The sequence below is a fragment of the Bubalus kerabau genome, chromosome X (assembly GCF_029407905.1).
Source record: "Bubalus kerabau isolate K-KA32 ecotype Philippines breed swamp buffalo chromosome X, PCC_UOA_SB_1v2, whole genome shotgun sequence".
NCBI classification, from domain to species: domain Eukaryota; kingdom Metazoa; phylum Chordata; class Mammalia; order Artiodactyla; family Bovidae; genus Bubalus; species Bubalus kerabau.
In genome coordinates this window covers 87,610,752-87,627,691 of record NC_073647.1, presented here as the reverse complement: position 1 = coordinate 87,627,691, position 16,940 = coordinate 87,610,752, and the positions used below count along the sequence as shown (strand labels likewise).

The 16,940-nt window shown below is 37.5% G+C and overlaps 1 long non-coding RNA gene across 1 annotated transcript in view; it reads left to right on the top strand.

Annotated features, from left to right (window-relative positions):
* The window catches only part of LOC129639133 (uncharacterized), a 73,474-nt gene extending 57,234 nt beyond the window's left edge, over positions 1-16,240 (top strand). Inside the window, exon 3 of the long non-coding RNA XR_008708210.1 lies at positions 16,129-16,240. This is a non-coding gene — a long non-coding RNA (uncharacterized LOC129639133). The remainder of the gene's footprint in view (positions 1-16,128) is intronic.
* Positions 16,241-16,940: the final 700 nt, after the last annotated feature.

Genomic DNA, 16,940 nt, shown 5'->3' with positions numbered 1-16,940 from the left:
GTAATTTTCGTTTTGTGGTATATTTGTTTGATTTGGTATCAGAGTGATAATGGCTTCATAGAATGAGTTCAGAAGTGTTCCTTTTTAAAAGTTGAAGTACTGTTAAGTGATTCCTGACATAATGCTATTTCTCCACTAAATACTTCGGTTTATATTTTCAAAAAAGACACATAAGGATATTATCACTAAAATTCTATCATCATAACTTAAAACAATAAAATTAACTCCCCTGGTGGTTCAGACGGTAAAGCATCTGTCTACAATGTGGGAGACCTGGGTTCAATCACTGTGTCAGAGAGATCTCCTGGAGAAGGGAATGGCAACCCACTCCAGTATTCTTGCCGCCCCCTGCCCCAAAAGTGGGAAATTTAACAATTGATCAATAATTGCAATTTACACATGACATATTCCCTGATTGTCTAAATATGTGATTTTATTATTGACAATTTAGATCAAGATCCAAATTCTACTAATTTTATTTAGAAATAATTCTTTCAATATCTTTAATTTGTTTTATTCAGACCTCTCCTCATTTCCCCACCTGATTTTAGTTCTTATGAGTGCCACTCTTTTAATCATATGCCTTTCAGCTTGAGAATGTAAAGGATTAATTTACCTTTTTCTGAATTTTACATTAGTTACAAATTAGTTGGGACAGCCACACATAATTTATTAATTCAATAGATTCTTCTCAAGTACTTATTGTGTGCCAAGCTTATTAGTAGTTCTAGATATCTTAGAATTCTTTAGAAGAAATGGAGTAGCTATCATAATAAACAAGAGTCCAAAATGCAGTACTTGGATGCAGTCTCAAAAATGACAGAATGATCTCTGTTCGTTTCTAAGGCAAAACATTCAATATCACAATAATCCCAGTCTATGCCCCAACCAGTAATGCTGAATAAGCTGAAGTTGATCAGTTCTATGAAGACCTAGAAGACCTTCCCAAACTAACATCCCCACAAAATTGCCTTTTCATTAAAGGGGACTGGAATGCAGATGTAGGAAGTGAAAAAATACCTTGAATAACAGCCAAATTTGTATCTGGAGTAAAGAATGCAGCAGGGCAAAGGCTAACAGAGTTTTGCCAAGAGAATGCACAAACACCATCTCCCAACAATACAAGAGAAGACTCTATACATGGACATCACCAGATGGTCAATATCAAAATCAGATTGATTATATTCTTTGCAGCCAAAGATGCAGAAGCTCTATACAGCCAGCAAAATAAGACCAGGAGCTGACTGTGGCTCAGATCATGAACTTCTTATTGCCAAATTCAGACTTAAATTGAAGAAAGTAGGGAAAACCACTAGACTGTTTAAGTAAGACCTAAATCAAATCCCTTACTATTATACAGTGGAAGTGAGAAATAGAATCAGGGGATTCGATCTGATAGACAGAGTGCCTAAAGAACTATGGACGAAGGTTCATGACATTGAACAGGAGGCAGGGATCAAGACCATCCCCAAGAAAAAGAAATGCAAAAAGGCAACATGGCTGTCTGACAATGCCTTACAAATAGCTAAGAAAAGAAGAGAAGTGAAAGGAAAAGAAGAAAAGGAAAGATATACCCATTTGAATGCAGAGTTCCAAAGAATAGCAAGGAGAGACAAGAAAGCCTTCCTCAGTGATCAGTGCAAATAGAGGAAAACAATAGAATGGGAAAGAGTAGAGATCTCTTCAAGAAAATTAGAAAGACCAAGGGAACATTTCATGCAAATATGGGCACAATAAAGGAACAGAAATGGTATGAAACTAACAAGCAGAATATATTAAGAAGAGGTGGTATGAATACACAGAAGAACTATACAACAAAATATTCATGACCCAGATAATCACGTTGATCTGATAACTCATCTAAAGCCAGACATCTGGAATGCAAAGTCAAGTGGGTCTTAGAAAGCATCACTACAATCAAAGCTAGTGGGGGTGATGGAATTCCAGTTGAGCTACTTCAAATCCTAAAAGATGATTCTATGAAAATGCTGCACTCAATATGCCAGCAAATTTGGAAAGCTCAGCAGTGGCTGCAGGCCTGGAAAAGGTCAGTTTTCATTCCAATCCCAAAGAAAGGCAATGCCAAAGAATGCTCAAACTACCACACAATTGCACTCATCTCACATGCTAGCAAAGTAATGCTAAAAGTTATCCAAGCCAGACTTCAACAGTACAAGGACCATGAATCTCCAGATGTTCAAGCTGGATTTATAAAAAGCAGAGGAACCAGAGATCAAATTGTGAACAACTGTTGAATCATCCAAAAAGCAAGAGAGTTTCAGAAAAACATCTGTTTATGCTTTATTGACTAATCCAAAGTCTTTGACTGTGTGGATTACAACAAACTATGGAAAATTCTTCAAGACATGGGAATACCAGACCACCTGACCTGCCTCTTGAGAAAACTGTATGCAGGTCAGGAAGCATCAGTTAGAATTGGACATGGAACAACAGACTGGTTCCAAATAGGAAAAGGAGTACATCAAGGCTGTATATTATCACCCTGCTCATTTAACTTATATACAGAGTACATCATGAGAAACGCTGGGCTGGATGAAGTACAAGCTGGAATCAAGTTTGCCAGGAGAAATATCAATAATTTGAGATATGCAGATGACACCACCCTTAAGACAGAAAGTGAATAACTAAAGAGCCTCTTGATGAAAGTGAAAGAGGAGAGTGAAAAAGTTGTCTTAAAGCTCAACATTCAGAAAACGAAGATCATGGCATCTGGTCCTATGGGAAACAGATGGGGAAACAGTGGAAACAGTGTCAGACTTTATTTTTCTGGGCTCCAAAATCACTACAGATGGTGACTGCAGCCATGAAATTAAAAGACGCTTACTCCTTGGAAGGAAAATTATGACCAACCTAGATAGCATATTCAAAAGCAGAGACATTACTTTGCTAACAAAGATTCGTCTAGTCAAGGCTATGGTTTTTCCTGTGGTCAAATATGGATGTGAGAGTTGGACTGTGAAGAAGGCTGAGCACCGAAGAATTGATGCTTTTGAACTGTGGTGTTGGAGAAGACACTTCAGAGTCCCTTGGACTGCAAGGAGATCCAACCAGTCCATTCTGAAGGAGATCAGCCCTGGGTGTACTTTGGAAGGAATGATGCTAAAGCTGAAAGTCCAGTACTTTGGCCACCTCATGCGAAGAGTTGACTCATTGGAAAAGACTCTGATGCTGGGAGGAATTGGGGGCAGGAGGAGAAGGGGACGACAGAGGATGAGATGGCTGGATGGCATCACTGACTCGATGGATGTGAGTCTGAGTGAACTCCGGGAGTTGGTGATGGACAGGGAGGCCTGGCGTGCTGTGATTTATGGGGTCGCAAAGAGTCGGACACGACTGAGCAACTGATCGGATCTGATCTTATCTGACTAAAGAGTGAGTTACTAACAAAGGTATTGTAAAGAGTTTCTTGATTATTAGGCTGCAGTGGACCTTCAAATATTGGCATCATTACAAATATATAGAAACCAAGTAGAACTGTGCATGTTTAGAACATAATTTGCTCAGCACCTTAAATACTACTCTAAAACAAGATAGATTCTGAGAAAATATATATTTATAAAATCCTTTATTAGTTATGCGCACAGCTAATAATGAAAAATAATATTCATGTTGGTTAGTCTAACTTTTTTTTTAAATTTTTATTTATATTATTTATTCATTTTTTGACTTTACAATATTATTTTGGTTTTGCCATGCATCAACATGCATCCACCAAGTGTGTACACGTGTTCCCCATCCTGAACGCCCCTCCCACCTCCCTCCCCATACATCTCTCTGGGTCATCCCAGTGCACCAGCCCCAAGCTTCCTGTATCCTGCATTGAACCTGAACTGGCGATTCATTACTTATATGCTATTATACATGTTTTAATGCCATTCTCCCAAATCATTACCCGCCTCCCTCTCCCACAGAGTCCAAAAGACTGTTCTATACTTCTGTGTCTCTTTTTCTGTCTCACATACAGGGTGATCATTACCATCTTTCTAAATTCCATATATATGCATTAGTATACTGTGTTGGTGTTTTTCTTTCTGGCTTACTTCACTCTTTATAATAGGCTCCAGTTTCATCCACCTCATTAGAACAGATTCAAATGTATTCTTTTTCATGGCTGAGTAATACTCCATTGTGTATATGTACCGTTGCTTTCTTATCCATTCATCTGTTGATGGACATCTAGGTTGCTTCCATGTCCTGGCTATTATAAACAGTGCTGTGATGAACATTGGGGTACACGTGTCTCTTTCAATTCTGGTTTCCTCGGTATGTATGTCCAGCAGTGGGATTGTTGGGTCGTATGACAGTTCTATTTCCATTTTTTAAGGACTCTCCACATTGTTCTTCATAGTGGCTGTACTAGTTTGCATTCCCACCAACAGTGTAAGAGGGTTCCCTTTTCTCCACACCCTCTCCAGCATTTATTGCTTGTAGACTTTTGGATCACAGCCATTGTGACTGGTGTGAAATGGTACCTCATTGTGGTTTTGATTTGCATTTCATTGATAATGAGTGATGTTGAGCATCTTTTCATGTGTTTGTTAGCCATTTGTATGTCTTTGGAGAAATGTCTAGTTCTTTGGCCCATTGTCTGATTGGGTCTTTTATTTTTCTGGAATTGAGCTGCAGCAGTTGCTTGTATATTTTTGAGTTTAGTTGTTTGTCTGTGGCTTCATTTGCTATTATTTTCTCCCATTCTGAAGGCTGTCTTTTCACCTTGCTTATAGTTTCTTTTGTTGTGCAGAAGCTTTTAATTTTAATTAGATCCCATTTTTTATTTTTACTTTTATTTCCAATATTCTGGGAGGTGGGTCATAGAGGATTCTGCAGTGATGCATTTCGGAGAGTGTTTTGCCTATATTCTCCTCTAGGAGTTTTATAGTTTCTGGTCTTACGTTTAGATCTTTAATCCATTTTGAGTTTATTTTTGTGTATGATGTTAGAAAGTGTTCTAGTTTCATTCTTCTAGAAGTGGTTGACCAGTTTTCCCAGCACCACTTGTTAAAGAGATTGTCATTTCTCCACTGTATATTCTTGCCTCCTTTATCAAAGATAAGGTGTCCATAGGTGCGTGGGTTTATCTCTGTGCTGTCTATTTTGTTCCATTGATCTATATTTCTGTCTTTGTGCCAGTGCCATACTGTCTTGATGACTGTGGCTTTGTAGGAGAGCCTGAAGTCAGGCAGGTTGATTCCTCCAGTTCTATTCTTCATTCTCAAGATTGCTTTGGCTATTCGAGGTTTTTAGTATTTCCATACAAGTTGTGAAATTATTTGTTCTAGCTCTGTGAATAATACCGTTGGTAGCTTGATAGGAATTGCATTGAATCTATAGATTGTTTTGGGTAATATACTCATTTTCACTATATTGATTCTTCTGATCCATGAACATTGTATATTTCTCCATCTATTAGTGTTCTCTTTAATTTCTTTGATCAGTGTTTTATAGTTTTCTATATATAGGTCTTCAGTTTCTTTAGGTAGATATATACCTAAGTATTTTATTATTTTTGTTGCAATGGTGAATGGAATTGTTTCCTTAATTTCTCTTTCTATTTTCTCATTATTAGTGTATAGGAATGCAAGGGATTTCTGTGTGTTGATTTTATATCCTGCCACTTTACTATGTTCATTGATTAGCTCTAGTAATTTTCTAGTGGAGTCTTTAGGGCTTTGTATGTAGAGCATCATGTCATCTGCAAACAGTGGGAGTTTTATTTCTTCTTTTCCAATTTGGATTCCTTTTATTTCTTTTTCTGCTCTGATTGCTGTGGCCAAAACTTCCAAAAACTATGTTGAATAGTACTGGTTAGAGTTGGCACCCTTGTCTTGTTCCTGACTTTAGGGGAAATGCTTTCAATTTTTCACCATTGAGGATAATGTTTGCTGTGGGTTTGTCATATATAGCTTTTATTATGTTGAGGTATGTTCCTTCTCTTCCTATTTTCTGGAGAGTTTTTATCATAAATGGATGTTGAGTTTAATCAAAGGCTTTCTCTGAATCTATTGAGATAATCATATGACTTTTATTTTTCAATTTGTTAATGTGGTGTATTACATTGATTGTTTTGTGGATATTGAAGAATCCTTGCATCCCTGGTATAAAGCCCACTTGGTCATTATGTATGATCTTTTTAATGTGTTGTTGGATTCTGCTTGTTAGAATTTTGTTAAGGATTTTTACATCTATGTTCATCAGTGATATTGGCCTGTAGTTTTCTTTTTTTGTGGCATCTTTGTCAGGTTTTGGTATTAGGGTGATGGTGGCCTCATAGAATGAGTTTGGAAGTTTATCTTCCTCTGCAATTTTGTGGAATAGTTTGAGTAGGATAGGTCTCAGTTCTTCTCCAAATTTGTGGTAGAATTCAGCTGTGAAGCCGTCTGGACCTGGGCTTTTATTTGCTGGAAGATTTCTGGTTACAGTTTCAATTTTGGTGCTTGTGATAGGTCTATTAAGATTTTCTATTTCTTTCTGGCTCAGTTTTGGAAAGTTGTACTTTTCTATTAATTTGTCCATTTCTTCCACGTTGTCCATTTTATTTGCATATAATTGCTGATAGTAGTCTCTTATGATCCTTTGTATTTCTGTCTTGTCTGTTGTGATCTCTCCATTTTCATTTCTAATTTTATTGATTTTTCTCGTTTTGTTTCTTGATGAGTCTGGCTAATGGTTTGTCAATTTTACTTATCCTCTCAAAGAACCAGCTTTTGGCTTTGTTGATTTTTGCTATGGTCTCCTTTGTTTCTTTTGCATTTATTTTTGCCCTAATTTTTATTATTTCTTTCCTTCTACTAACCCTGGGGTTCTTCATTTCTTCCTTTTCCTGTTGTGTTAGGTGTAGAGTTAGGTTATTTATTTGACTTTTTTCTTTTTTCTTAAGGTATGCCTGTATTGCTATGCACTTTCCCCTTAGCACTGCTTTTACAGTGTCCCAAAAGTTTTGGGTTTTTGTGTTTTCATTTTCTTTCATTTCTATGCATATTTTTATTTCTTTTTTGATTTCCTCTGTGATTTGTTGGTTATTCAGCAGCATGTTTTTCAGCCTCCATATGTTGGAATTTTTAATATTTTTTCTCCTGTGATTGAGATCTAATCTTACTGCATTGTGGTCAGAAAAGATGCTTGGAATGATTTCAATTTTTTTTTTAATTTATCAAGGCTAGATTTATGGCCCAGCATGTGATCTATCCTGGAGAAGGTTCCATGTGCGCTTGAGAAAAAGGTGAAATTCATTGCTTGGGGATGAAATGTCCTATAGATATCAATTAGGTCTAACTGGTCTATTGTATCAGATAAAGTTTGTGTTTCTTTGTTAATTTTCTGTATAGTTGATCTATCCATAGGTGTGAGTGGGATATTAAAGTCTCCCATTATTATTGTGTTATTGTTCATTTCCCCTTTCATTATTGTTAGCATTTGTCTTACATATTGCAGTGCTCCTATATTGGGTGCATATATATTTATAATCGTTATATCTTCTTCTTGGATTGATCCTTTGATCATTATGTAGTGTCCTTCTTTGTCTCTTTTTACAGGCTTTGTTTTAAAGTCTATTTTATCTGATATGAGTATTGCTACTCCTACTTTCTTTTGATCTCTATTTGCATGGAATATCTTTTTCCAGCCCTTTACTTTCAGTCTGTGTGTGTCCCCTGTTTTGAGGTGAGTCTCTGGTAGACAACATATATAGGGGTCTTGTTTTTGTATCCATTCAGCCAGTCTTTGTCTTTTGGTTGGGGCATTCAACCCATTTATGTTTAACATAATTATTGATAAGTATGATCACATTGCCATTTACTTTATAGTTTTGGGTTCGAGTTTATACATCGTTTTTGTGTTTCCTGTCTAGACAATATCCTTTAGCATTTCTTGAAGAGCTCGTTTGGTGGTGCTGAATTCTCTCAGCTTTTGCTTGTCTGTAAAGCTTTTGATTTCTCCTTCATATTTGAATGAGATCCTTGCTGGGTACAGTAAACTGGGCTGTAGGTTATTTTCTTTCATCACTTTAAGTATGTCTTGCCATTCCCTCCCGGCCTGAAGAGTTTCTATTGAAAGATCAGCTGTTATCCTTATGGCAATCCCCTTGTGTGTTATTTGTTGTTTTTCCCTTGCTGCTTTTAATATTTGTTCTTTGTGTTTGATCTTTGTTAATTTGATTAATGTGTGTCTTGGGGTGTTTCGCCTTGGGTTTATCCTGTTTGGGACTCTCTGGGTTTCTTGGACTTGGGTGATTATTTCCTTCACCATTTTAAGGAACTTTTCAACTATTATCTCGTCAAGTATTTTCTCATGGTCTTTCTTTTTGTCTTCTTCTTCTGGGACTCCTATGATTCGAATGTTGTGTTGTTTAATATTGTCCTGGAGGTCTCTGAGATTGTCCTCATTTCTTTTAATTAATTTTTCTTTTTTCCTCTCTGATTTATTTATTTCTACCATTCTATCTTCTATTTCACTAATCCTATCTTCTGCCTTTGTTAGTCTACTATTTTTTGCCTCCAGAGTGTTTTTGATCTCATTTATAGCATTATTCATTACATATCAACACTTTTTTATTTCTTCTAGGTCCTTGTTAAACCTTTCTTGCATTTTCTCAATCCTTGCCTCCAAGCTATTTATCTGTGATTCCATTTTTATTTTAAGATTTTGGATCATTTTCACTATCATTATTTGGAATTCTTTACCAGGTAGATTCCCTATCTCTTCCTCCTTTGTTTGGTTTGGTGGGCATTTATCTTGTTCCTTTACCTGCTGGGTATTCCTCTGTCTCTTCATCTTGTTTATATTGCTGAGTTTGGGGTGGCCTTTCTGTATTCTGGCAGTTTGTGGAGTTCTCTTTATTATGGAGTTTCCTCACTATGGGTGGGGTTGTATCAGTGGCTTGTAAAGGTTTCTTGTTTAGGGAAGCTTGTGTCGGTGTTCTGGTGGGTGGAGCTGTATTTCGTCTCTCTGGAGTGCAATGAAGTATCTAGTAACAAGTTATGAGATGTCAATGGATTTGGAGTGACTTTTGGCAGCCTGTATGTTGAAGCTCAGGGCTGTGTTCCTGTGTTGCTGGAGAATTTTTTGCTATGTCTTGCTCTAGAACTTGTTGGCCCTTGTGTGGTGCTTGGTTTCAGTGTAGGTATGGAGGCGTTTGATGAGCTCCTATCACTTAATGTTCCCTGGAGTCAGGCGTTCTATGATGTTCTCAGGATTTGGACTTAAGCCTCCTGCTTCTGGTTTTCAGTCTTATTTTTACAGTAGTCTCAAGACTTCTCGTATATAGCACCATTGATAAAACATCTAGCTTAAAGATGAAAAGTTTCTCCACAGTGAGGGACACCCAGAGAGGTTCACATAGTTACATGGAGAATAAAAGATGGAGGAGGGCGTTAGAGGTGACCTGAATGAAATGAGGTGGAATCAAAAGAGGAGAGAGCAAGCTAGTCAGTAATCTCTTCCTTATGTGCACTCCACAGTCTGGAGCACTCAGAGATGTTCATGGAGTTATACAGAAAAGCAAAGAGGGAGGAAGGAGACAGAGGATGCCAGGAGGATAAAAGGGAGGAATGAAAAGGACAGAGACAGATCCAGCCAGTAATCAGTTCTCTAAGTGTCCTCAACTGTCTGGAATACACAGAGATTCACAGAGTTGAGTAGAGAAGAGAAGGGGGAGAGAGGAGACAGAGATCACCTAGTGGAGAGAAAGGAGAGTCCAAAGGGAGAGAGAGCAGTCAAGCCAGTAATCTCACTCCCAAGTAAAAATAGGTACTGAAGATTGGGTTCTTAAAGGTACAAAATTGATAACAAATACCAAAAAGCAAATATTAAAATTCTAGAGTAGAGGTTAGATTTTCAAAAATATAATATTAAAGATAAGAAGAAGAAGGAAATAAAAATCAAAAAAGTTATTTTAAAATACCTATACATATGAAGTTTGCTTTAAAAAATAGTCTTTTTTTTTTTTTTTTTTGAAAAGTAATCAGATCAGATCAGATCAGTCTTTCAGTCGCGTCCGACTCTGTGCGACCCCATGGATCACAGCACGCCAGCCTCCCTGTCCATCACCAACTCCCGGAGTTCACTGAGACTCACGTCCATCGAGTCAGTGATGCCATCCAGCCATCTCATCCTCCGTCGTCCCCTTCTCCTCCTGCCCCCAATCCCTCCCAGCATCAGAGTCTTTTCCAATGAGTCAACTCTTCGCATGAGGTGGCCAAAGTACTGGACTTTCAGCTTTAGCATTATTTCTTCCAAAGTACACCCAGGGCTGATCTCCTTCAGAATGGACTGGTTGGATCTCTTGCAGTCCAAGGGACTCTCAAGAGTCTTCTCCAACACCATAGTTCAAAACCATCTATTTTTTGGCGCTCAGCCTTCTTCACAGTCCAACTCTCACATCCATACATGACCACAGGAAAAACCATAGCCTTGACTAGATGAAACTTTGTTGGCAAAGTAATGTCTCTGCTTTTTAAAATGTTATCTAGGTTGGTCATAACTTTCCTTCCAAGGAGTAAGCATCTTTTAATTTCATGGCTGCAGTCACCATCTTCAGTGATTTTGGAGCCCAGGGAAATAAAGTCTGACACTGTTTCCACTGTTTCCCCATCTATTTCCCATGAAGTGGTGGGACCGGATGCCATGATCTTCGTTTTCTGAATGTTGAGCCTTAAGCCAACTTTTTCACTCTCCACTTTCACTTTCATCAAGAGGCTTTTTAGTTCCTCTTCACTTCCTGCCATAAGGGTGGTGTCATCTGCATATCTGAGATTATTGATATTTCTACCGGCAATCTTGATTCCAGTTTGTGTTTCTTCCAGTCCAGCATTTCTTATGATGTACTCTGCATATAAGTTAAATAAACAGGGTGATAATATACAGCCTTGACGAACTCCTTTTCCTATATGGAACCAGTCTGTTGTTTCATGTCCAGTTCTAACTGTTGCTTCCTGACCTGCATACAAATTTCTCAAGAAGCAGATCAGGTGGTCTGGCATTCCCATCTCTTTCAGAATTTTCCACAGTTTATTGTGATCCATACAGTCAAAGGCTTTGGCATAGTCAATAAAGCAGAAATAGATGTTTTTCAGGAACTCTCTTGCTTTTTCCATGATCCAGCGGATGTTGGCAATTTGATCTCTGGTTCCTCTGCCTTTTCTAAAACCAGCTTGAACATCTGGAAGTTCATGGTTCACATATTGCTGAAGCCTGGCTTGGAGAATTTTATTCATTTCTTTACTTGCATGTGAGATGAGTGCAATTATGCAGTAGTTTGAGCATTCTTTGGCATTGCCTTTCTTTGGGATTGGAATAAAAACTGACCTTTTCCAGTCCTGTGGCCACTGCTGAGTTTTCCGAATTTGCTGGCATCTTGAGTGCAGCACTTTCACAGCATCATCTTTCAGGATTTGAAGTAGCTCAACTGGAATTCCATCACCTCCACTAGCTTTGTTCGTAGTGATGCTTTCTAAGGCCCATTTGACCTCACATTCCAGGATGTCTGGCTCTATGTGAGTGATCACACCATCGTGATTATCTGGGTCTTGACAATCTTTTTTGTACAGTTCTTCTGTGTATTCTTGCCACCTCTTCTTAATATCTTCTACTTCTGTTAGGTCCATACCGTTTCTGTCCTTTATTGAGCCCTTCTTTGTACGAAATGCTCCCCTGGTATCTCTGATTTTCTTGAAGAGATCTCTAGTCTTTCCCATTCTGTTGTTTTCTTCTATTTGTTTTCATTGATCACTGAGGAAGGCTTTCTTATCTGTCCTTGCTATTCTTTGGAACTCTGCATTCAGATGCTTATATCTTTCCTTTTCTCCTTTGCTTTTCACTTCTGTTCTTTTCACAGCTATTATAACACCTCCTCAGACAGCCATTTTGCTTTCTTGCATTTCTTTTTCTTGGGAATGTTCTTGATCCCTATCTCCTGTACAATGTCATGAACCTCTGTCCATAGTTTATCAGGCATTCTCTCTATCAGATCTAGTCCCTTAAATCTATTTCTCACTTCCACTGTGTAATCATAAGGGATTTCATTTAGGTCATACCTGAATGGTCATATCCATCATTCTAGTATAAATCCATAACATCTTGTTTCTGGATAATTGCGTTAGCCTCCATTTTTCTCTTCTAGTTTACTTTGTAAAAATATTGTCAGCTTTATCTTCTCTAAAAGTCTTTTTCACTATGACATTGATCTACCCCAAATTCTTTAATGTAACCTCATTTCATATAAGACAAATTGCACACAGTATCTGGCTTATTTATCATTCTAATTTTACTGCTCCTTGTTTCTCAGTATGAAATCCCCAGTTCAGTCAGATTGATGTGTTTTGTCACTAAATAATCATGTAAGTACTCACCTCTCTTTACTGATTTGTTAATATTCATCTGGTTAACCAGAAAGCTCAATTCTTTCCTCTCTGCCAATCTGCATTATATGCTCTGTAATCTCTCCATTACACCTAATCTCTGAAATCCAATAGCATTTACTATTTGGCATGGCCATAATATGGTTTGTCTTGTGTGTGTTGTTATTTAGTTGCTAAGTCATGTCCAACTCTTTGTGAACCCATGGACTGTAGCTTGGCAGGTTCATCTGTCCATTCTTTCCCAGGCAGGAATGCTGGAATAGGTTGCCAGGACTTAAAATTGCTTGGCTCTGTTTTTGTTCTTTCCCAGTTAGGCAAATGCTTCATCCAAGCAGAAATCATAGCATATTTCTTTACATTTATTTCCCAAAGCATAACTGCCTCACACATAGTTGACATTCTATGAATATTTGTTTGATGTTAAATATATTAATGACACAATAAGAAGATGACATTTGAGCATAGAAGACTATTTCTGAATTCGCTAACTAATAGGTGATGATGAAATAGTCCAAAATACTTAATAAGAGAATAAAACACACACCAATGTACTATATAAATTAGAGCAAATAATTCTTGAAAGTGTCCATTTTATCTGTCTTACTATACATAATAAAGGAGATGAAACCAGTCAGTCTTAATGAAGCTAAACCCTGAATATTCACTGTAAGGACTGATGCTAAAGCTGAAGCTCCAAGACTCATTGGAAAAGTCCCTGATCCTGGGAAACATTAAGGGCAGAAGGAGAAGAGGGTGTCAGAGGATGAGACGGCTGGATGGCATCACCGATGCAATGAACATGAACTTGGGCAAACTCTGGGAGATGGTGAGGGACAGGGAGGCCTGGTGTTCTGCAGTCCATGGGGTCACAGAGAGTTGGACATGACTGGGTGACTGAACAACAACAGCAACCAGTTTACATAATGTTTGGGGAACTCAATGGATATGTTGTAATAACTCCAATTTTAATTTGCTATAAAATTGACACAAAGAGAGCATCAATATGCACCACATAATTGTTTTAGCCTCCCATATCCCTCATGCAAATGTAATCTAGATTTGAAATATTTATTTAATCTGTCATATATTCATATGGAATCCCCCAAAACTTTGGCTCTTCTTCCTATAACTCTTAAAAAAAGAACTGCTGCAGACTTTCATAATGGGCTTTTTGAAATGTGAAATGTCCAAAATTTTTTCCAACTTTTAGCTAGAGTTAAAAACTGTTTGCTTGAATATTGGCATGTATATTTCAAATGGAACATATTTCACTTGGAAATATCTGGTTTTAAACTCTTTGAACCATTTTTCCATTTTGAGTTTCTATTTTGCTTGGTTTTCAGGTCTCCCCTTACTTTGTAAAAATTAATACTCTCAAAAAGAAAAAAAATTAATCCTCCTCTCTGAGGAATTGTAACAAATAGTTTATTCTTAAAGCTAATTCCCCATGAATTTATAAAAAGGATGATTGACTTACATACATTTTGCATAAAATTATTTGTATTTCCATTGAGACATGCAAGTTTTGGTTATTTGTTTGTGTATATGTGTTTTTTTGTGTTTGTGTGTGTGTGTGTGTGAGAATGAGAAAATGATCATCAGTGAAGTACAGATATTTACTGTCAATATAGTAATCGAAGGTTAATAATTTTAAATAAAGAAAGTCAATAAAGAACAAAAACAAAAACCCTGCACTGTATGAAAAATTGTAAAGAAAGATTATCTCCCAAATATCGTCAGTTTCCTTAAGACACCCAGTTTCACAAAAGGTGTTCCTGTAAACCCTGAAATGCTGGTTTCAGCATTCTATATGTGTTCTTATGTACAGTGTATTTATATAAAGTGTGATTGAAGAATTGCTAGGGTCTGCACATTTTCAATGTTACTCAGTACTAGCAAACTGCTTTCCAAATTGGCTCTATAAATTTTTACCTCCATCAGCAATGTATTAAAGTGGTGATTCACCTATATGCTCACTACATTTGATATCTTTGGACTTTTACCTCAGTTCAGTTCAGTCTCTAGTCATGTCTGACTCTTTGAGACCCCATGAATTGCAGCACGCCAGGCCTTCTTGTCCATCACCATCTCCAGGAGTTCATTCAAACTCATGTTCATCGAGTCGATGATGCTATCCAGCCATCTCATCCTCTGTCGTCCCTTTTCCTCCTGCCCCCAATCCCTCCCAGCATCAGAGTTTTTTTTTTTGCCAATGAGTCAACTCTTTGCAAGAGGTGGCCAAAGTACTGGAGTTTCAGCTTTAGCATCATTCCTTCCAAAGAACACCCAGGGCTGATCTCCCTTAGAATGGACTGGTTGGATCTCCTTGCAGTGCAAGGGATTCTCAAGAGTCTTCTCCAACATCACAGTTCAAAAGCATCAATTCTTCGGCGCTCAGCTTTCTTCACAGTCCAACTCTCGCATCCATACATGACCACTGAAAAACCATAGCCTTGACTAGATGGACCTTTTTTGGAAAAGTAATATCTCTGCTTTTCAATATGCTATCTAGTTTGGTCATAACCTTTCTTCCAAGGAGTAAGCGTCTTTTAATTTCATGGCTGCAATCACCATCTGTCGTGATTTTGGAGCCCAAAAAAATAAAGTCTGACACTGTTTCCACTGTTTCCCCATCTATTTGCCATGAAGTGATGGGACGAGGTGCCATGATCTTAGTTTTCTGAATGTTGACCTTTAAGCCAACTTTTTCACTCTCGGTGGTGTCATCTGCATATCTGAGGTTATTGATATTTCTCCTGGCAATCTTGATTCTAGCTTGTGCTGCTTCCAGCCCAGCGTTTCTTATGATGTACTCTGCATAGAAATTAAATAAGCAGGGTGACCATATACAGCCTTGACATACTTTTACCTCTGGTTTATTTAAATCTACTTGTTTAAATTTAAAGTGTACAATGTGATGCTGTTATAGTGAGAACATTAAGCTCTACTCTCATAATCTCATACAGCCACTTCTTTCATAAAACTCTTTAACCTCCAATAGCATCTTTTATGGCCTTCCTATGCTCTGGACTGGCTTGCTACACCATCCAATCCTGACACTGCTTCCCAAAGCTCACAGTATAGTAATCAGCCTCTGTCTCCTTTCTCTGACTAATGCCCTAGACTCCAAATTGCCCTCTATCAGCCAAAGCTTTTAGTTCCTTTATGTCATATTTCTTCAGAGTCTAAATTAATTTCCTCTAATGAATTGCTATATGATTAATGATTTAAAGGGTTATCTCTCTCCATTTATATTTGCATTTCTTGTTAAAGAAAGAGACAAATACCACTAGGGAGGATGAGCTTGAGTGGTGATTGTGATTATGCAAGAGGTCCTTCAGAGTGACATTTAATCACACCTCTAATATATCACTGTCACCCAGCATGAAAGTGAAAGTGAAAGTCACTCAGTCGTGTCCAACTCTTTGAAACCCCATGGACTATACAGTCCATGGAATTCTCCAGGCCAGAAAACTGGAGTGGGTAGCCAATCCCTTCTCCAGGGGATCTTCCCAATCCAGGGATTGAACCCAGGACTCCTAAATAATTGCAGTTGGATTCTTTACCAACTGAGCCACCAGGGAAGCCCCTAGGAGATTAAAGTAGTTCTGGTTAAATCAGTTCAGAATTGGGTTTAACTAAAAGTCAAATAAAACCCTTTTTTACTTGAAAACTTAGAAAAATGCATGAACAAGGCTCTTAGTTTATTCAAGAGAGTTTGCTGACTATGATTATATTTTTGCTGATTTTTCAGGACCTTGGAATAATCCTTTGGTGCATCAGTTTCCAGTCAGAATTGAACATGAAATGGTAGAAACAAGTAAACCAATTCTTTTGAGTAATGAATCCAGGATATAATCTGAAAGGTATTTGCTCTTTTCTATTTTTTACTACTAAATCATTGATGTCAGAGGCATTGTTTCTATGTTTCCCTTAATTATAATCTATTTTACCTGCCATTGTGTAGTTTTTGTATTTATGATAACTTTATTTCTTATGTGAGACTTTATGATGGTTAATCCTAGTAGTGATTTGCAGTCTGTACATACTTGATTCACTTTTTACACTTTTTAAAAAGTCTTATTAAAATGTCAGTGACAAAAACATAGCCATATCTTAGAAATTGCCTACAGAAAGACAGTTTGGACATTGCCACCCAGCATCACTTAATGTGTTCCTGTTTTTTGGCACATAATAGCTGCTCAGAAAATGTGAATGAATTAGTGACAAGGTTCACTTTGAATTTGCAAGTTAGTGTTTCCCTCTGGAAATTTATCAGATCACTATGTTTATTTGCAAAAGAACTAGAATGATTTTCTAACTAGATGTTGATGGAGAGGCTATTTGAACATTGCTTATCCCTGACTCTTCATTTGATTGTGGTTTCCAGGCACAATAAAAAGAAAATATTCCTTTAAAAGTTGTACATTTATCTCTATTTCTCTTCTGAGCAATTATGAAGTGTGCTTGGAAGAAATGACTATAAATTTAGTTGAATGTTTCTTGTTCTCCCATAGCCAAAAGTCCAGACTGAATCAGTTGAGCAGTAGAGAAGGGAATAGCCTT